Raw genomic sequence first — 23,350 nt, 5'->3', positions numbered from 1 at the left:
AGATTTTCTGTGGCGCCCGCCATCTTGCATTCGCCGACGACCGAGGACAGCGCAGTGAAACTTGGATTAAAAATTGTATTTAGTGGAGTGTGTTGGTGTGTAAGAGTGTTTGGGGAGGGTGGGGGAGTATGACATAGGCTCAATGTTCTGTTTTTTTATGTGCTAGACACTTTTGTTGTGTTCGATTTGTCTGCGGACAACACGGCTTTTCTGAAATTTTCTATATAAACTAAATGGTGGGGTGTTCTGAGGACGGAGTATGTGTCGTTTTGTTCGCAAGCAAGCTAAAATTGAGCTAAGAACATTCACGGTGTCCTTAAATGTTCGTACATAAACAAAATGGGGGTGTCCTGAGGACGCTGTCCGTATTGTACTCTGGCAAGTTGAATGTGTTCTAAGAATACTCGAGGTGTCCTCAAATGCTCTGATTACTTACCGGTAATCTTCATTACTCCTAGTCCTACTCTTCCTTGTCACAGTAGTGACGACCCTCCTCACCCTCCCTGCGGGGAAGGTCCCATGCTCCGGCTTGGTAATATGAAACTGAGTGATGTGGGGGAGGAGTTATAGGAATTTAAAGAAAAAGAAGAAGGTCCTGTGTCGGAGGCAGGGGCCTCATGAAGTAAGTACTGGGATGAGGAAGAGTGGAGGTAATGTTTGCAATTAAACAAAATGGGGGTGTTCTGAGAGCGCTGTTCGTATTGTTCGTTGTCAGGTTCAAAGTGTTCTTAGAACCCTCCTTATGTCCGTTGACATTACAATTTCCTATGGGCCTTACCCGACTTTTTGTCCACTAAACAAACGATAAATCAGGCTGCGTTGCGCCGACATTACGTGATAATCCTATTACTTGCCCCATCGACCTGGCTGACCTGCTTTTGCGACACTAAATCATATCTACCGCCCCTAAGCCTGACATTATCAAAGCATTCATATTCCCCGTCTCTCTCCGTGACGTTACAGGGTGCGTAGCCAAACGCGCCCAGTCGTCTCCAGTCCTACGCGACTTTACACAGAACCCGGAAAACAACACAGATCATCTCACAACACAGCGCGCCACAATTCGGAATATGAAACTGTGATTTAAAAGCAAACAGCAAGATTGTACATTTTGTAAAGTACTTTTATTTGGCATCAAATGTTTAGAGAATATTCAGCAATTTGCATTTGTCTTTGCTGTCGATCCGCAAAAGTTCATCTTGAGTCACGCGTTGTTCCTTTGCGGTACACAGGTTGTTGGTTTATGATAAAAGAAGCACTATGGTCGCACTGATAATCGGAAGGCTGTTCCAACAACGAGGCATTAGACCACCATAATGGTTGGTATGTTGCTTCTAGCCGCTAGTACCGCGTAAGGGCATATTGGTCCTTGACGATTGTCCCATAAAATGGTGAGGGTCATGAAGTTGTTTAGAAGTAGCTGCACCTGGCAGTTAAAAAATATGTCGGCCGGGGTCTGAGAATCGTGGCATTGACAGTAGGGAAGGATGTACCTGTTTTAAAAACATAAATTAGTCTCACGAGCCGATCTTCATTAAAAATATTCATTTTATTTATTAGGGCGTGAAACTATTTGCTAGCGAGGATAGTGCAACGGAGTATGTTAACTTATTCCCACTAACCCACCCTCTCTCCTCTGCCTTTTTCAGAGCTGTCTGAGCGCCAGGGGACCACTTTGGCGGTGATAGTGCGCGGTACAAAACAATATGCCACATTGAACGAACAAGTACAACTTAACCGGGCTTTAACGCCACGCTATTGTTATTATATTCCCGTATAAAATAATCTAAAGGGTTACTTACATTATATTGCCATTTTCCATTGTCTACGTGTAATGCAGTCCCTAAATAAGACTCCGTCTGTGCCAACGATCTTTCTCATAGTGATATAATATATAAAAGCGGTTTAGTTTCAGAAATTTCATCCTTATCGTCTCTTACGTTTTTGCACCCCTCCTTCAAAAGAAGTCTTTTGGCACAATCCCTGTCTGTCAAAGTAAAAAAACAATACAACCTTATAGTGCAAGTCGTGGGCCACTCCGGCCTGCGAGTAAAAAATGGAAGCAGCTTACATTCACTGTGAACGAGCATAAATTCTTGCTTTGCAACATTCTGTGTAAAGCCATCCCTGAGAAATTGCTTCTTACACTCCATATTTGTATATTGTCTGTGTGCTAATGAAAAAAGTTTGTTAAAGGGAGTTTATGGTTAACTTGGCTACTAAAAACTTATGAAATTCAGTAAAAAACTTTGTTAACGGGACGTTATGGTTAAGTTGCGCAACTAAAAACCTATGAAATTCAGTAAAAAACTTTGTTAACGGGACGTTATGGTTAAGTTGCGCTACTAAAAACCTATGAAATTCAGTAAAAAAACTTTGTTAACGGGACGTTATGGTTAAGTTGTGCAACTAAAAACCTATGAAATTCAGTGAAAAAACTTTGTTAAAGGGACGTTATGGTTCCAAGTAAAACCGAAAAATCCCTGAAATTCGCCAGTTATGGTAAGCTAAGCAACCATAACTCGCGCCACCACCGTGCACTGCTAAGCCCAACACCCTGCTGCTCTCCTGAACATCCGTGAGGACCTGCTCTTGAACCTCGACTCCAACACTCCGTGTGTTCTCATTCTGCTCGATCTCTCTTCTGCCTTTGACACTGTCAACCATACCATCCTGCTCAACCGTCTCCGTGATAACCTGGGTATCACTGGTCAGGCTCTGGCGTGGCTGACCTCTTTCCTTTCCAATCGACCCTCCCAGGTCCAACTTGGGTCCTTCCTCTCTGACATCTTTTTCTCCACCTGTGGCGTTCCCCAGGGATCTAATCTCTCTCCCTGGCTGTTCAACCAGTATCTGGCACTCCTTGCCCACCGCATCGCCGCCCTCTGCCCCAACTTTCAGTGCTATGCGGACGATACCCAGATAATTTTCAGGCTACCCTCGGCCTCCTCCTCTCCCTCCCTCATCTCTGACTGTCTGTCTGCTATCCAGGAATGGTGTGCTGCCAATGACCTCTGCCTTAATGCTAGTAAGACTGAGATCCTACTCATCGGCACACCCACTCCCTCCTTCCCTGCAGCTCTCTGGCCGGTCTCTCTTGGCCCTCTTCCTGCTCCTACCTGCAAGGCAAAAAACCTCGGGGTCATCTTCGACTCCACACTCTCCTTCTCTCCTCATATATCTGACGTCTCTAAGAAGTCACATTACCAGCTGCACCTCCTCAGAGGTATTCTTCCCTTCCTCTCCTTCCCCCAGAAGCTCACTGTCTCCCGAGCCCTGGTTCTCTCGAAGCTGGACTACTGTAACAGCCTCTATCTTAATCTGCTTGCCTCCACTCTCCGCCCTCTGCAACTCATCTAGAACAGAACTGCGAGACTTGTCCTTGGCCTCAAGCCCAGGGACCGTATCTCTCCACGACTGAAATCTGTACACTGGCTCCCAGTGGCTGCGAGGATTAAGTTCAAAACCCTCTGCATTGTCCACAAGGCCTTCTGGGGCCTGGGGCCTAAATACCTTCAACTCTCTCTTCCTAAATATCTTCCTTCCCGAGCCCTACGCTCATCCGTCTCCAACTCCCTCAGGGTCAGCCGCTTCTCGAAGCAATGAGCTGGTGGTAGATCTCTCTCCGCGGCAGGGGCCTCCCTCTGGAACAGCCTTCCTGCCTCCCTGAAACTTGAGGAGAACCATCTCCGGTTCCGGAAGCACCTCAAAACCTTCCTCTTCACTTCTGCTTTCTCTCTCCCTCTCCCCTGCTAAATTCTTCACCAAAACTACACTGATTCTGCAACTGGGCCACTCTCACCGACCTCGGTCCTGGGCCCAGTCACTCTTCACTTGCACTGTCTCCCTGGCAACCCCTGCACTGCGGGACTGTCTCTGTATCACTACAGCCCCCCCCCAGCACTTGTCTGCACTTACCTTGCACTTGCCACCAGCTGGCCCTATTTATTTATTATTTTATTTCTATTCTACTTATTTGTACTGCACCCCCCCCTTCCCCTTGCACTTTTTCCCTTCCCCTACCCCTGCACTTGCGCGGTCTGAATGACACCTGGCCTAGTAGGATCGTTGTCTGTCTTCCCCTTGTTCCCCCCTCCCTGCCTCTTCGCGCCTTGAAACACTTGTGTATAGGCGCATTACAAATGCCATATCATATCATATCATATCATATCATACCCAGGACATCAAAGATGAAATCACAAATGTCATTGATGACATCACTTATGACATCACATGTGCATTTACCTTTCATGAAAATTCTGTACAAGGGATTCTTAATGTAATGTTAATTTAATTAAGTGTCAAAGATTATTGGAATAAATATCAAGTGCTAATCAGTGCATTAAGCTATGCATTGATATAAATAGCATTCTATTATTAACTTCAATCCAGTATACTAAGGTACTCATGTAGAAACATAGGCATTGTGTGCAGCATACATGATGAAGGTGCAATATTCATAAGCTTGCCATGTTGAATATTGAAATGATAACTGTTTTCATATTAGAGTTTTGCGTACAGTGAAACTTGCGATAAGTAGGTAATAAAACCCACTTACTACATAATTGCATTATTATAGACAAATCACACAGAGACAACACCCCATACAAATATGAATATATACAAGGGAATTGAAGTAGGAAAAAGAAACAGCAATAGTAGCAGAAAGTGTTCATAACCTAACTGATTACCTTTATGCAGAGAAATGATTGCTCTGTTTCAAAGCTGTTACTTCCCCTATCTATATATATGACATGATGTGTCTGGATCCTAAGGAAAATAGTGTGAGTACAACATTTATAAATATGAGCATATACAGGGACAGTACAGTAATAAAAAAACATCAAAACTATCAGAAAGTGCTAATAACTCTACTGATAATTTTAATGCACAAAAAGGATTGCTGTCTTTCAAGGTTGTGTCTTCCCCTATGTATATGTTTCATATGATATGACTGTACCATAAGGGAATTATTCTAAGAACATACTTGAAGGATAAGTCTTCGAATATAGTAATTTACAATTTTTAGTTCCTGACTGTTACTGAAGAAAATCATGTGGCCTAGATATGTCAGGAAAGGAAAAAAGGGGGAGTCAGACATGTGATGTCATCAGTGATGTCATCAATGACATTTGTGATGTCATTTTTGATGTCCTGGGTGTTAGGCTAAGCAGTGCACGGTGGTGGCGCGACTTATGGTTGCTTAGCTTACCATAACTGGCGAATTTCAGGGGTTTTTCGGTTTTACTTGGAACCACAACGTCCCTTTAACAAAGTTTTTTCACTGAATATATATATATATATATATATATATATATATATATATATATATATATATATATATATATGGGGATAATGACTCGAGAATAATTGAATAGTTAGAGAATACCAGGGTGGACACCTGAGAAGTTAGAAAATACCAGGGTGGACACCTGAGAAGTTAGAGAATACCAGGGCGGACTCCTGAGAAGTTAGAGAATACCAGGGTAGACACCTGAGAAGTTAGAGAATACCAGGGCGGACTCCTGAGAAGTTAGAGAATACCAGGGTGGACACCTGAGAAGTTAGAGGATACCAGGGTGGACACCTGAGAAGTTAGAGAATACCAGGGCGGACTCCTGAGAAGTTAGAGGATACCAGGGTGGACACCTGAGAAGTGAGAGGATACCAGGGTGGACACCTGAGGAGAGAGAGAATTTGCCTTATTCCTGCGCTTTAATAAAGCGGCCAGAAGAAACATGAACTCAGAGCCCCACATAATAGGGGACGACTAGGCTACCACCACGTTTAAAGACGTCGTGAACGGGGTTCGTTTAAACTCCATGTAGGGGTAATATTTAGAGGCAGAGATAGTTGTGCCCAGCTGGTGTCTGTCTAGTCTGTTAAGTGTCTCTCTTACATTTTCTGTTTTGCCATTATGTGTGAAGGAATTCTTTTGTGTGTTTTGAGTGAGACCTGATTACGATTTACGTGATTCGATAGTTGAGATGGAATCGTACACAAATTGATGTTTTTGATTAAATTGGTGATATAAAAGATTTTGGCGGGAAAAATTGGATTGGAGCTTGCAGTGTTTGGTGCTCGCTCATATTGTTGGAAGTGTTAAAGTTGCATTAAAGCATTGAAAAGCACCGCATAAGAGGAATAGAAACAGATTTAAGCATGGAAGACATTACTCCATTAGCACAATTATGTAAGGAACTGCCGAAACACGCACCCAAGCTTAAGAAATATAGCACTGAGTGGGTTAAGAGTACCGACCACAAGATGTTTATGCTGTGGCCACAAAATGGGTCTTTATCTAAAGCCGTCTTACAACATATGATGACGTACTTGCATGCCACATATACAGGCAAAAAGCTAGAGAAACGTCTTGCTGTTCTAGAACTCTGGAAAATGTTCGAACATCAAAAGGAGGAAGAGCCACCTGCAGACTGGATATTAAATGTATGCACGGAGGGGGGTGATACGCCTACCACGCCACCTGCCCCGCCTGAAACAAAACCCAAAGAAAGTAAGCCTGAGAGACCCTACCCATTAAGGGAGCTTAAAGCATCCACAGGGTACAGCAACTCCGCATATGAGTCACCTACTTATAGTAGTGACGATAATCAAGGGAAGGATAAGAACTCGAATCTCACCTCCATAGTCCTGAGGGACAAGGGGAGATGCAATGGTGAAAGAAAGGATCAGGCACAGACGAGTGCATCTCTCGATAAGGAGAGAGAGGGAAAGAAGTGGAAAGGAAGTGAAGACAGAACTGATGGGATAGCATTTATAAAAAACAAATGGATGGGAGAACAAATCTTATTGAAACTCGATGGTAAAGGAAGTGATGATGTGAGACCTAAAGAGAGGTTAGATGAGGCACAGAGAAAAGAGAAAGAAAAGGAGTTAAGGGATGAAAGGATAAGAAGTAAAGATAGACTGAGGCAAGATCAGCTATATTGCGAAGAGCAAGAAAAACAGCTTGATCGCAAACAGAGAGCAGTCTATGATCAAGACAGACAGAAACAGCAAAGGTTGGAAGAAGAGGAATGGGTACGTGAAAAAAGGATAAGGATGCAAAGAGATGAGGACGTTTGAAAGGCAGATGAACGGAGAAATGAAAAGAGAAGGGAAGACGATAGAGTCAGAGAAGAGGCGAGGAAGCGCAAGGAATTCGATGATGATATAGAACGTGAGCGTAGACAGAGGGCACGCAATCTCGAATATTTGTAAAGGGAAATTAAAAAACTCGATCCAGTTGTAGACTGGGAAGACATTGAAGAATTCTTTCCTTCGTACGACTCAGTACCAGGTCTGTCTAGGGCAAATATTGAAGATGACTTCGACACCAGAAGCATTGGGGAAACGATCGATAAAATATAGGATGTAATGGGGCTAGAACAAACACCCCAAAGAGAGGGGGAGGACGAGCGCCTGGAGAGCACTCAGCTATATGACACAGATAATGTCACCCGAAGTAGTGGGAGTAGGAAACTGTCCCTGGATAGATTAGAAATCAGTAGAAATGATGATGACATAAGGTGCTGTGTGAATTGGGAACGACCAATGTCCGACTCCGAAGAGGAGGAGCGCGAAGCAAGTGAAGAAGGGAGACGGCGCGAAAGACGACTCCCAAGGGACAAAGGGGTACAAGGGTCAGATGCTAGCGAGTCCACACCAAGGGCATCAGAGTCAACCGCACAGTCTGACCGGCATGAAGGGACACCCCATGGTCAGAGGGGGGTGTCGTCACCGCCCTATGTAGATAAATTAAGGACATAGCCGGTAGACGGCGATGTGGGAATATTACCCCTGCGATAGACAGGAGAACCATGAAAGAAGAGAAAGAAGACTGCACATTCCAATTTCCGCTACTAGAGAAAGAGGGAGCAAGACCACAATATATTCCATGGCCACACATGGATCGAGAAAACCTGAAGAACAAGCTTCCAATGCTGACATCGGGAGCCGGAAAATAGATACATGAGTTAGAAAAAATGACAGGAGGAAACGCGCTAGCTATAGGGGACATTAAAGGTCTCCTGATCGCCATACTTGGTGACAGAGCAGACGATGTGTGGACACGGGCAGGATACCCTGGTGTAACCACAATTAACACTGCGCACGACAGAGCGCCATTTAATAATTGTAGAGCTGCAGTATAGAAAGCGGTACGCGTGCTCTACCCAGACACTTCCGATATGGGAGCTATAAAAAGTCAAAAAATGAAGGAGTCGGAAGATCTGTTAATTTATATCCAGAATTTCCAAGACGCGTGTGTGCTCGGAACGCATGCATCTTGGACAAAATCTATACCTGTGTTTTACCATATATTGTGCCAAGGGTTGCCCGAGCCGGTGCAGAAACAGCTCAAGAAATTGGTAGGAGTTGAGGCTAAACCTTGGGCTGAAATAAGTTGATCATCGCACATTACTGTAGATTGTTACAAGAAAAGAATCAAAAAAAGGAGGCGACTCAAAAGGGTGAGGAAGCGAAGCTGGTATAAAAGAAATGATCAAAGTATGCTCTTGAAGGAGCCATGTTAACTAACACAGCCGAACAGAACATGCAGCAGGTGATTAACCCGCAACAGAACAACCGGGGTAACGTGGGATTTTACCTGAGGGTAAGAGGTTTTAGAGGAAGAGGATGGCAGAGCAATCAGGGAGGTTTCCAAAATGTGCAGAATGGTAGTCCAGATATGTCAAATGGACAAATAACCCGACCACTGCCAGTATGTTGGTTGCATGGAATGACAGGGCATTTGGTGTTCACGTGCAGAAGTATAGGCATGTTGCAGAATGGCCAAGGAATGGGAGCAGGCACAGCGAGTCCATCTGCAACCTCACAACAGGGCATTGCACAGAATCACACGGTGCAACAGCAAGCGCCAGAAGTGCAGCAAGGTGCACAAGGGGTGCAACCACAAAACATGGGGGGGGGTTTCACAAGGACAATCCCAACAGATACCGTTGCACGTGTCACACACGATGAGCACAGGGCAGGTCCAGAATTTTGGAAGGGGAAGCAACACTGGGAATGGGAAAAATCTGCAAGTGCACAGTGGGGCAAACATATATATAAACTAGGACAGCTCACTGGGAACCCTGATGTGCTTTATCTTATCAGTGACATCAGACCCTCATAGGGAACCTAGGGTGAATGTTGTTACAGGGGGTAATAAATATTCCTTCCTAGTGGACATGGGTGCAACATGCTCGTGCATACATAAAGGCAAATCTTCCTTGTCCAGTGAGGCCATAGATACTCAGAGTTTCAAAGGAGCTCACAGTCGAGTTCCCTTTACAGATGCTCTCCCAGTCTCCATAGGAGAGTCCGAAATGAATGTACCCTTATTGTATTCATGTCAGACCCAAGTAAACATTTTGGGTCGATACTTAATGACAAAATTGAACATGTCGGTTTTGTTCACGGAAGAGGGCATTGTATGCTCCACTCCAGGAATGCATTATTCAAATGTATGCGAAATGATTAGAGCATACTCGGGACACATAGCCATAAGAGCTATACCGCTGGAGCCAGAAATGTTCACATATGGTATGCGTGTGCTTATGGCAGGTTTGCCAGGCCTTGCAGACAGAATTATGAGAACCCCTGATGAGTTTTTATTCAGACCTAGAAAACCGATGCATGTGGAAGAGGGACAAGTGTTTCCCTTGATGATACACACAGCTGCAGTGTGAGGGAAAGTAGCATTGGTTGAAGGATACGATGATGAAGGCAGATAATGGTGCGCAATCATCGCCATTGACGAAGGGTATCGAATGACTGACGTCACCGATGACGATCTGTTTGAAGAACAATCAGAGACAAAAGAGACAAGGGTGGAAGTAAGTTTCATCTTTTGGGTAAAAATGATCAGAAGAGAAGTGCCTCAGAGAATGATGTTGGCGCTGAAATGCCCGGAATATTTTGATGAGGATATAACTAAAATACCTGTCTCAGTATGGACTACAGGACCTTATGACGTAGGCCTCTTGAAGGGGGTGGGAGAAGTGAAAATTAAACTAAAGCCAGGAGCAATTTTGCTGAGAGTCCGACAATATCCCATGTCCAGAGAGGCAGATGAAGGGATTGCGAAGACAATCTCTGCGATGATGGACCAGGGCATCTTAGTGATGTCAGAATCGTCATGTAATGATTCTGACGGCGGTTTATCCTGTCAAAAAATCAAAGGGAGGGTCTTGGCGATTAATCCAGGATTTACGAGCATTAAACGATATTGTTGAGGCCGAGTTCCCTTTAGTCCTTAACCCGGCTACAATTCTATGTAATATAGCCGTCGAGGCAAAATATTTCGCGGTGATTGACTTGAAAATGCCTTTTTCACAATCCCGCTGCACCGTGACTCACAAGATCTGACGTCATTCACGTTCAGACAAATGCGCCTGAAAAGCACAGAGGTTGCCACAGGGCTACTGTGAGTCCCCGTCAATTTTCAATAGAGTCCTACAAATGGACCTGAACAATATTGCATTAGAAAGTGTCGTCTTGCAGTACGTGGATGACATCCTAATCTGCAGTACTACAGAAGAGCAATGCAGGCACGATTCTGTTCAGCTATTGACTAGACTGGCTGAAAAGGGTTATAAGGTTGACAAGGAAAAATTACAATATTGTCAACAGGAAGTACTGCACATAGGCCAGCTAATTTCTCATGAAGGGAAGAAGGTGACCTCAGAGAGGGCTGAAGACATCTTGAACACGGCTAAGCCACACATGATAAAGCAAATGCAGAGCTTTTTAGGCCTATGCAACTATGTCAGGGCATGGGTGTTCGATTACAGCTCGTATACTAAGCCTTTACTTCAGGCCCTAAAGAAGGCCCAAGTAAAAAATGGAAAAATTGAATGGTCTGAGGCGGTGGAGAAAGGGTTTTCTGAACTCAAGGGAGTGATTTGTACAGCTCCAGTTCTCAGAATTCCTAAGTATTCAGAGGAATTCTACTTGTTTTCGCATACAAATGGCAGCGTCATGATGGCAGTACTCGCTCAAAAAACTTTGTTGGGGTACAAGCCCTTAGCATATTACAGCGGGAACCTGGACCCAGTTATGAAGGGTCACTTCCCATGTGAACCAAGCTTAGCTGCCGCAGCGTTCGCCATAGAGAAAGCGACAACCATTGTAATGGGATGTTCCATGATGTTATACGTCAAGAACTCATTATTTGCCATATTAGAGAAACCAAAAGGCACATTGTCATCTCAGAGAGCTTCCGCTTATGAAGCGATTATATCGAATCCATTGGTTAAAATAGTCTGATGTAAAATAGTGAACCCAGCTACGTTCACAGCTGAGCCAGTCACTGAAGGAGAGCCTGTACATGAATGTGCAAATTATGAAGAATTCTATGATGAAATCCCCAGGGTGAAATAAAATGCCCTGCTGGGAGGGGAGATCGTCTTTATTGATGGGTCTAAGAGAATCAATCAAGATGATGGACAAAGATACACAAGCGTTACTGTATTGAAACACATAGCGAATGGGTAATTCCGAGTACTCGTCAGTGCATGAATACCATCTCATTATTCAGCACAGGCTGCAGAATTATTGGCGTTGATACTCGCCATTGAGAATCACACAGACACAGAAGTAACGGTGTACAGTGACTCTGCCTATGTGACGTCAACAGTGCACGTGGGCTTAGCGCGCTGGAAAAGGAGGGGCTACCTCCGAGTGGACGGCACGCCAGTACAGCACGTAGCCTTATTGGACAGGCTGTTCAAGACACTACAGCTCCCAGTGGGCATAGCGGTCGTGAAATATGCCGCCCACACAAAGGGGATAGATTTTGTTTCACGCGGAAACCACGCAGCAGACATGGAAGCCAAGCGTATGGCATCAAAAAATGAGACGGTTATGGAAGTGGAAGTGGCATGCACCCATGAAAGGATAATGGTAGCACGAACCACACCAGAAGCCTATAGTAATTTGGGGAAAGCACAACTAATGGAAATACAGGGGGAGGCGCCACAGGAAGAGAAGAACCTGTGGAAACGTCGAGGGTGTTCTTTAAACCCCTCTGACAGCTTGTGGAGGCAAAACAGCACTGGTAAACCAGTAATGTCTGTAGCCCTACTAAAAATAGCGTTGGAACAATTGCATTACCCGATGCACCTGACAACAGAGAATCTAGCAGCAACGCTCGCGGAAGACTGGTTTATACCGAATTTAGCTGAGCATGTTGCATTCTTTATTGTGAACTGTATAATCTGCCAGCAATTCATTGCTGGGCACACGTTAAAAGTTATGAGAGGAGTCATCCCTCGGCCAAATGGGCCTTTTCAGCACTTGCATGTCGATTACGTCAGCATGATTCAAGTATGCAACGGGACCGATACTTAATTGTTGTGGTGTGTTCATTCTCTAGATGGATAGAAGCAGGTCCATGTACACACCCAAACTCTACCTGTGCGGCCAAATTCCTAGTGAGAGAAGTGTTCCTTAGGTGGGGGGTGTGTGAAGTGATGAGATCAGATAATGGGGCTCATTTTGTAAATGCAGTCTTTGAACAGATCAGCTTGTTGCTTGGTATAAAGCACAAGTTCTCGTCGGCGTATCATCTAGAAGGTAATGGGGTTTGTGAGAGGCTCAACGGCTTGGTAAAAGAAAGGATAGCCAAGTTGAAGGTTACTCTAAAGAGGGAATGGTTGCACTGCATTCCTTTGGCATTGTATGCTCTTCAGAACCAATCAGGCTCCGACCATCATCTTACGCCACACGAGATAGTCACAGGAAAGAGAAAGAGGACCCCTTTAAACCCTCGAGACAGAGCTAGATGTGGTGCTCAGTCAAGCAGAGAGGTCCTAGGATTCCGAAAATGCAAAGGTATTTAAACTGCATGACATCCAGCCTTACTGTAATTTCAGACCAGCTGCAACGGCGATGAAAAGGGTGCAGCGCAGCACAAAACACAGAAGGAGACACTACAACAGACTCAGTTCAAGATCTACGTGTTCCACTCGTGTTCCCTGGGGATAGTGTGCTAGTGAAGAATCACACGAGAAAAAGGTGGGACGAGCCAAGATTCAATGGTCCTTTCATCATGGAGGACTGCACTCCATCAGCTGTGAAATTGCAGGGCAGGAGAGCATGGATTTTTCACAATGACATTAAGCCCTATATCGGAGAAATCCCCATAGCTGCACCCCACCACGAAGATACTACAGACGACTGGGAAGAACCACAGCACGTGCAGACGAGATCCATTACGAGGAAGAAGGACGCATGAGCAGCAAAGAAAAGACAAATAATTTTTTTGCAAAGTTGTGGCTTTACTTGGACACTTCCTCTTGACAAATAGAGGATAAGGACATAAAAACTGACACTCTGTGCATCCTAGTTGCAGGGTGAAGAAGAGATTGCGCATATAAGCCACAGCACGTTTTGTCGACACAAACTTTTGAACCAAGTCACACTTAAGCCTTGTTGAGGAAAAGACTATAAACTTTGATCAAGGAATTTTACATTGAAAGCAGATACAGTATCCTGATTCACACAGTACCAAGACTTTGGTTGGCAGCACTTATGGTGTCCCCCAGTAGAGACATCACTAAGGACGTGCTTACTTATTTCCACTTAGTATTAGTATCATATCCGTCACTGGTAGGGAGGGTCACCAGTGTCACAGACTTTCTACAAGATCCTGAGAACGAAAAGGTAATCAGACACCTGCTTACTGTCATTGCGGAAGCCTTCATCGTAGTCCCGGAGTACGGTGATAAGGACACAAATGCTTCCATCACAGGTGATACTAGATGAACTCATCAATACACTTTTCTTTCGCATAATTGAGGATTGTCCATCTATTGTCAGGAGAACAACAGACACACAGACATTCATCCGAGATCCAGCAAACGCTGAACATTTGTTGAACAAAATTAGTTATTTAGTCGCACTCCACGCGACCGGACAGTGCAAACATTGTTCACGTCAAGGAAGAACATATAATCCTGAATCCCAACAAAGACTGGATGAATGTCATTATCACCAGAAGACAGCAGATATGCATACCATGTCTTCTTTCACCTCATTGAGAACTTTCCAGAGTTAGTGGGAAGACCAACCAATGTTGACGTACTTACATTTCTCGGAGATACAGTAAAGAGTACTCAGCTAAACATGCTCTTGCATGCCATTATAGCTCAAATTGAAAATTTTAATGTCCATCGACTTCTTAGGAGATCCTGAAGAGACTTTCCGCCGAGGGACAGATCGAGGGAGCAGAGTCAAGAACTTTATTTGTTATCATTTGTTGTTATTTTTCTCCCATACTTCTTCACACAGACCAGTGCCCAATATGTCCTCCGGTCTGAAGCAGATTAAAGGAGTGGACTGGGAACTCACATATTTTGAACACGCACAGTAAATGTGACTCATCGAAGTGTTTGTCTAACCTATTTCTTCCATATTTTAGCAAATGAACTGTATCCTGTATTAAAGGACAATTACCTCCCGTGAGAGGGGGGACCCTTGTGAAGCACTTGACACTTAGATACGAAACTGTTTGAAGATCGACATTGGGTGAGGGAACAATAACATTAACATTTGTCGAATGATTGAGATAGGGGCCCAGAACAGTAACCTGGTCCTCCCACAAGCAGAGAGGCACCCTTGCTTCTCTAGAAGAAAATGCTGTCATTGTACGCACCAAATTATAATGTGCTTATGTACTATAATTGTCATTATTTTGCTGTCATTAACGATCAGAACTGCATTTTTTATTGGTGCACGAAGCGTTCCAATTTCAGTGCACCCACCTGATGATGTACACATGAAGCCCACAAAAGCACCCAGACCTTATATAGTCATTCCAGTCCTGAGAAAATCTGATGGTAAAGTAAATGAAATGAAAATGAATGTAATTAGCAGTGACACATACACACTTGGTGAGTGAATGAAGAGAAAAGCTGGAGACATGGTCAGCACGAGATGAATAAAAACATAGTACTGACGCATACACGCACACACACACACACAATGCACATGAGATGGGCCTAGTATCAATAACCACAGAACCGCAAACAAAAGCAGCAGAGAAGATGAGATCGCTTGCTGAAAAACCAGTCCCAGGAAATAATGAGAGGAATCGAGAAGAATCAAGAGAAAGGCCAACAAAAGCAGTCATATTGGAAGCCCTCAAGAGGACTGAAGCGGCCTCAGAAAAACTCACCGCAGAGACACACATGTTAGTAGATCTTCTACCACCGCACATAACCAGAATAAGAAAACTACAAGAGGAACTGAAGAATAAACCGACAGAGATTGAATCTACAAGCACGCATTGTCCAACCCAAGGGACAAGCAACAGGTCTACAATACAGCCATACACCGGACCGGTGTTAGGCTGGGTGGCATGGGCACCTGCACACAGCAGAGAAAAAATGCATGAGGACCAGGAAGAAGCCGACCGATGCTTGTCCATTCAAATGGTGCAGGTGAAGAGACCGATACCATGGACAGAAATACCTGAGAGTCCTCTAGCAAGGAAAAGCCATACAGATGCATTTAGGGATGTAGTTATAGCAAACTACAAGAGAAAATTAAGGATCAAGAGAAGGCTTCACAAAGATAATAATGAACTAAACGACTACCTGGACAGCACAGCACATCTGGGAAACAACAGTTGGTACCAACATATGAAGGAAGTTGGAAGACGAAATTCAGAAAGAGAATGCTTCGTATGTGCACTCCTACCGTGCTGCATGGGGAAGTCCAAGATCTTCGTAGCTGTAGAAACTGATGTCTCAACAGCACACTGTCTGCCACATGTAGCAATGTGCAACACCAGAGGCCAGTTCATGGGGAAGGATGCCTCATTGATATGGGAAACCGAGACAAATTACCCAGATGAAGATGATTATATACAGGACATTAAGAAGAGAAACAGAGCCCATACTAGGAATCTTGTGATCAGGTATGAGAAGCCTGGAGTTAAAGGAGCAGCAATCAGATGGGAAGTGAACCCAAAGCTAAATGTCCAAGGAAAAACTCCAGAAGATGCAAAAAATTGGAAGAACAGAGGCGGCCAAATGCAGATTTGGGGAACAGTGCTTTCACCAAATGGATGGGAAGAAAGATTGGCAGAGCAGCCTGCCCGTGAAGGTCGAGATAAGGGGCTCCAGGCAGGTGGCGGCCAAAAGTAAGAATTAAATGCACAAATAGAAGGGAAACTAAGCAGATTCACGGTGTGCTAACACGCGACCAGCCAAGCGCGAAGAGGTACCAACGTCTGATGTCACTCAAAGCAGGAGATACCATAAGTTTTCCTGACAAGAAGCTACAGTTTCGAGGCCAACCTCAGCCAACTAATTGACACATAGCCATTCGAGTACTGATTGATGGAGGGGAGGCTGGGTGAATCATGAGGCATCCTGTATCTGGGTGTCCATTCTGCATGCTGCTAATTAAAGTGGAGATTTATGCTTAGAGTTGTAGCCAGCCCAATCACAGTGGGCCAAATAATCGAAGGTCCTATAGTTAGTAGAACCAATGGGACGTCGTACTTTTAGTGATGTCTACATGAGTGATGTTAGAGGGAAGGGCATAGACGCCCCCGATAAGAGTTAACCAATCCTCACACTCCATTACTGTTACAGATATAGCACCTATACATAAGTTACCTTTTACAACCAATAGAATTGGATGACAAATTTCTGAGTGTTAGACGTCAATGATGATGAATTTTGACTATAACTATTGCTGTTTGAATGAAGATTGTTGAGAGTTGAAGCGAGACGGATCATCGCATCATTGCTGATCTCCATGTTTCCCTGTTTCTTGTACTTGTCATTAAACGGACTGCCCTTTGCCAACCCATTGAGTTGTCCTTATTGATTGGTGTTGGAGTAGTAAACCTGCACCCCCGTCCACCTTAAGGTGCAGCTATCTTGTCTTAAAGTATTCGAGGGCGAGCTCTGACTCTATGGGCCGGTCAGGGGTCAATCACCCTCGTTTACACTTCGTTGGGCAGAAGTTGGGATTGGATAGTCCCTCCACTCCAAGGGTCATAGCTCCTTCGCAGGACTACTAAAGATCATGAGCAAGACAGGGGTCCTCCAGGACAGCAGCAGCAGTTGGTTGCCAGGCCTCCTTCAGTCAAGTCTCAGGTTTCTTTGCGGGTCTCACAGCTGGACAGGATACTTGGCTTCTTCAGGTTTCTCCAGGATCTCTGAAGAATGGGTGCAGAGGTCCTCTTCTTATCCTAAAAGCCAGGTAACAGCTGCTGCCCTCACTAGCCAATAGCAGGACTAGCCCACACACACACCAGCAGTGGTCCAATCAGGGCCACTGGCTGGAACATTCATGCATAAGAAAAAGAGAAATGGCACCACAGGGTAAATATTATTAAATACGTCTTCAGTCCGTATTTGTATTTTAAATTTATAGCAAAGAGATATCTAAACACTTGCGGGAGCAGGCTGAGAAGGGTCTGGAGTCACCCTGACCCAAAGAAACAAGTGAGGCAATAGACTAGATGGGAAACCTAGTCACACAACCGCTCTCCGTTTGTACCCAGTCTGGGTAATTATATTCGAAAAAACAATTCCAAATAGTTTTGGTTGGGTTCTTCTTAATTTGAGAATTGTTCATAGAAAAATGAGTTCCGAGACCTTGTTTATATAATATATTTTCTTTTATCAAAAAAATCAAAAGAATGATCACTAATCAAATCTTAGTGAGGACGCAGCTGACATGTTGCCTTATGCAAGTAGACTTAAAATGCCAATGCATTTCGGAGTATAAAACTCCTTCATCAGGGCAAGTCTATACTTTTAGAAAACAATATCATCAACAAAAAATGCATACAATGTATATAAAGCAAGAGATACATAATGATATGTAATGGTAGCATAATGATCATAAAGCGCATAGAAAAATAATGGTTACATACCCCAACGGAAGAATTCGAGTCAAAGTGTAATATGTAAAAACAGAAAAAATAAAGTAAATAGAAATCAGTGTGAATTCACGTTTACAATCATTCAATTAATGTCATAAACTCATAGGTGGAAGAAAATTACCTCGCTTAAAGAATGGAGTCAGGCGCGTTAAAACAGGAAAGAAACAGTCGTATATTTTCGCAAAGAACTCAATCGGATGCTGGAGGGGATCCAGTGTGCGATCTGTAAAAGCGAAATCTCCTTCAGTGGGTGCGGTTGTAAAGAGTAAGTACACGGAGTGTAAGAAGCCACAACCGATGCGGTTACCTGAGTTCAAAGAATAGTGTCAGCGGTGGACGCCACGAGCCGTAGTACATCGCAGACTAGAATCGTTGCTAGGGAAACGGTAAGTGAAATAGGCACGTGACCGCAACCCGCTGGGCGAACCCGCGCGATGCGGAATGTGATTCAAGAGGCAGAAAACTGCCGTTGGGGGCAACAATGGTGCAAGAAAAATCATTACAGGGGCTGTAGGGGCTCCTCTCAAAGAACCTAGCACTCAACGGACGGGCACATATCCCTGCCTACACTGTGCTAACTGCAACATGGTGATCAAAGGAAATGTTGTGCACCATCCCCGCACAGGCAACAAGATTCCTCTTAAGTCTTTCGGCACTTGTGACAGTGTGAACATAATATATGGAATCAAGTGCCCATGTGGTAAATACTATGTCGGCCAATCCACGAGAGCTGCTAAAGTACGATGGAATGAGCATCGCTCGTGCATCCGGAATTCAAATCCCAATTCAGCAGTGGCCAGACATTGGAGTGAGAAGCGACATGTTTTGGCACAAATCAGGTTTCTGATTTTGGAAGTATTAACCAAGATCAATCCACACGAAGATTTGGGTCTTCGCCTCAACCAGAGAGAAACTTTTTGGATCGATAAACTTGGGAGTTTGCATCCCAATGGTCTTAATGATGAGATTAATTATCATTGCTATCTTTAATGCTTCAACTTGCAGTCAATCTGTTACCATTGAAATGCATTTGTTTGATGTGGATGTGTCTCTTCATTCTCTGAACAGGGCATAGGTTCTAACACAACAAGTCTGTTTCTCCTGGTCACATGACTGGGACCCAAGGTGGTACTTTTCCATGCCACCGGTTTCAGACTTTTTGTCTGATTCATATGCCTATAAGCATGGATACACATGGTTATGATTTTTGTTTTATTAGCTTGTTTCATTTCACAAATAAGATGTATTATGATTCACCCCAACCAGTCTGCTTCTCCTGGTCACTCGACTGGGACCCAAGGTGGTACCACCTGGCACCACCATCTGCAGATCGGTTACATTGTTTATGCTGTTTTTGAATGTTTATTATGTTATTGTATACATCTATTAGTCTTGACACATCAGGTATAGCAGTTCTGATGAACGCTTAGATATATTTTTTCATTTCAATATGATACAGTTCTATATAACACTTTTTGAATACGATGGAGTTCGATCATACTTGTTTCCTATGGGTTATGTTTGACTTATAATGTGGATGTATACATATGATGAGAGTATTTTTTCTATGTCTATGCTATACACAATTTTTATTTATTTTTTCCTTCTTTTAATTCCTGACTCAGCCCCTACAGCCCCTGTAATGATTTTTCTTGCACCATTGTTGCCCCCAACGGCAGTTTTCTGCATCTTGAATCACATTCCGCATCGCGCGGGTTCGCCCAGCGGGTTGTGGTCACGTGCCTATTTCACTTACCGTTTCCCTAGCAACGATTCTAGTCTGCGATGTACTACGGCTCGTGGCGTCCACCGCTGACACTATTCTTTGAACTCAGGTAACCGCATCGGTTGTGGCTTCTTACACTCCGTGTACTTACTCTTTACAACCGCACCCACTGAAGGAGATTTCGCTTTTACAGATCGCACACTGGATCCCCTCCAGCATCCGATCGTGTTCTTTGCGAAAATATACGACTGTTTCTTTCCTGTTTTAACGCGCCTGACTCCATTCTTTAAGCAAGGTAATTTTCTTCCACCTATGAGTTTATGACATTAATTGAATGATTGTAAACGTGAATTCACACTGATTTCTATTTACTTTATTTTTTCTGTTTTTACATATTACACTTTGACTCGAATTCTTCCGTTGGGGTATGTAACTATTATTTTTCTATGCGCTTTATGATCATTATGCTACCATTACATATCATTATGTATCTCTTGATTTATATACATTGTATGCATTTTTTGTTGATGATATTGTTTTCTAAAAGTATAGACTTGCCCTGATGAAGGAGTTTTATACTCCGAAATGCATTGGCATTTTAAGTCTACTTGCATAATGCAACATATCAGCTGCGTCCTCACTAAGATTTGATTAGTGATCATTCTTTTGATTTTTTTGATAAAAGAAAATATATTATATAAACAAGGTCTCGGAACTCATTTTTCTATGAACAATTCTGAAATTAAGAAGAACCCAACCAAAACTATTTGGAATTGTTTTTTCGAATATAATTACCCAGACTGGGTATAAACGGAGAGCGGTTGTGTGACTAGGTTTCACATCTAGTCTATTGCCTCACTTGGAACATTCATGCATACCACTCATAGACACACTGAAACCAGTTTGTGGATTGGGCTCAGACAGACCTTGCCCACATCCTGCCAGCAAACACACACAGCCCTCCAGTAGCCCGCCGAAAGATCCTTCTTTCCCGGGCACTGGAATTCCTTATAAGGATTTTCCTGTCCTCTCAGGCCATGAGGAAGGCTAGAGAACAAGATGGTAAAAAACAGGTGAAAAATGTTTGAATAGTAGCCACAGTTAGTAGCCAAACGCGGTGAACGCAGTAAAGTTAAAACGAAAATACCGAGAAAAGTCGGGAAAATTCACTGCTGCCACTATCCTATATATACATTTAGCACACCTAGAGTAACCAACAATCCTCTTTCTGTTAGTCTAGGGCAAAACAAAAAATGCACCCCATACTGTACTGAAGTGTAAGCTGCATTGTACAATGATAAAAAGTTACTACAAGTGATAAAAAAGTAACCAAAAGTAGTAACACAACTAAGGGATAGGTTTCCCAGTACTGACAGCTTGAAGGACATATCAGTTTTCCCATAACATATGAGCAAAGGCCAGTGCAGTGAAGCTTTAGGCTTCACTGCGAAAATTACAGGTCAGATCCTAAAATAAAAGCTAAAAGTTTGGGGTTCCATAAAGATCAAATGAAAGGTGCAGTAAAGAGAAATGTTTCCTAACAGACGCTTGTAGGCTGTGTACACCCAGAATACACAGATCTATGTGCTTGTCGTGTGGTGAGCATAGGAAAATCTGTGTGGAATAACCCCACACATTTTCCGAGGTAGATCTCTAATCATTCAATAACTTGAAAAAATATAAAAAAAAGCCCAGGTGAGTGCACACCCACCGTGCGGATGGTGGAATTCCTCCCATGGTCCTCCACCTCAGGTTCCTGAGCTGTGCCAGGCAACTCTGAAGCACTGAGTCCCCTGCTACCAAAGTAGGGCACTCAGTGACTACTGTCCCCTTCTGACAGGAGTAGGTGACTCGGGGTATCCAGTCATTTTATTGCAAACATTACAGAGCAGACAATAACACTGAAAAACACTGACCTGACACTTCGCTGCCCTTGATACTGAGTGGCGGGAGCTGACTTCAGGTTAACACAGATGCATATCAAAAAGGTGTTTTGGATTTCCTGTCATTTGTTAGCTCTGCGACCAGGGCTCTCGCAGGCCTGCTTCAATTAATTCTCATCAGTATGCACTGCTACTAGCAGGATGGACAATGGACAGGGCGGATCCATGGAGCCTTTGATATTTAATTAGGCTGGCCATGGTAGGAGGAAGGTGTTGCCCTCCTCCTCTTGAGATGCCTTTCTGTACTACTGGCCTTCACATTCCAAATAAAACGGACAGCGGAAGGGGCGTCTGTAGGCTGTGTCAACCCAGAGTACACAGATCTATGTGTTTTTTTTCCATGCGGTGAGCATAGAAACATGTGTGCGGATTAGCCACACACATTTTCCGAATTAATCTCTCATCATTCAATTTCTTAAAAAAATATAAAAAAAGCCCAAGTGAGTGCACACCCACTGTGTGGATGGTCTAATTCCTCACAGGGATGCCGCAGGTGTAGAGTGTGATAGGGGAGAGAAAAGGGTCCAGTTGAACATGGGAAGGACAGTAGCAGAGGTACGAGGTCAGCGAGTACAGTGACAGATCGGTGATGCCAAGGGTGTCAATGAGCCGATTTGTCAGGGTGGCATGATTGACCGTGTGAAAGGCAGAGGAAAGATCCAGAAGGATAACAACAGTAGGATAGTTGGAATCGAGATTTAAGAACAGGTTTTTATGGATGTTCAGTAGAGCAGTTTCCATACCTTTGGCGGCTCTGAAGCCAGACTTGTGGTCGTGGAGACAACCAACAGAATCAGTGTGTTGGATTAGTTTGAAGATGGCCAGCTTCATCTGGAGTTTGCGCAGGAAGGGGGTAATGGCAATGTTGTCCATGATAGTTCTGGTAGAGCAGGGGAGCACCTGAATGGAGGAGACTTTCGTAGAGAGGACTTGTCTACAGAGCTCATGGAGTGCTATCCGCGAGAAAGAGGAGAGTAAAAGGGAATGTGGGAGTGGGGGGTCAAGGGAGGACTGAGGGCTGGGGTGGGAATAGGGAAGGTAGTAGAGGGGAGAGAGGAAAGGATGTCCGAGTTTTGGTTGAGAAGTGAGAAGCTATTGAAGTACAGAGTTTCAGTGATATCAGGGGATAAGTGGAGAGTGCAGAAGGATTGGCAAGTTCCTTGTAGATTTTAAACAGTGCACCCGTATTGTTAAGGCCCCAGAGATGCAAGCTTGGAAACTGGTCCTATTCTTCAAGTGGGTGGATAGTTTGTAGTGCCTCTAAGCAGGCGGCAGGCCAATCTGTCAGAGGATGTGCCTGATGCCCCTCTCTTCCGCTCATCCACTGTGCACTTATGTTTCAGAGAGGCAAGGTCGGAGTCATACCAGGTGTTGGAGTGGGAGACAGAGGCAGGAGTGGGAGGCAGAATTAAACTGGTGGCAATAGCATCCACTGACACTCGCTTCATCGGTAGAATAACAGAGACGGACACTGGCAGTGCAGACAGGGGATTAGCCAGGGGACCTAGGAGATCAAGGTGAGGGGACAAGCAAGCATGGTCAGACTTGGAGAGAGGTGTAGTGAAATGGTCGGAGCTGGGGATGCCTGCTAAAATTAGTGCATTCAAGGTATGTCCGGCTGAGTGTGTCAGACCAGAGGGAAGAATGGAGAGGGAAAGAGAGTCACAGAGGTTGTGAGTACAGAGGCTGCACCAGGGGAGTCAAGGTGAATATTGAAGTCTCTGAAGAGGAGAAGCTTGGAGGTGGAGGCCAGGAGAGTAGAGGTGAAGT

This window comes from Ambystoma mexicanum, chromosome 1p (genome assembly GCF_040938575.1).
Source record: "Ambystoma mexicanum isolate Mex_15411 chromosome 1p, UKY_AmexF1_1, whole genome shotgun sequence".
NCBI lineage: Eukaryota > Metazoa > Chordata > Amphibia > Caudata > Ambystomatidae > Ambystoma > Ambystoma mexicanum.
The sequence above is the reverse complement of the archived record's forward strand: the minus strand, read 5'-3'. Positions refer to the sequence as shown.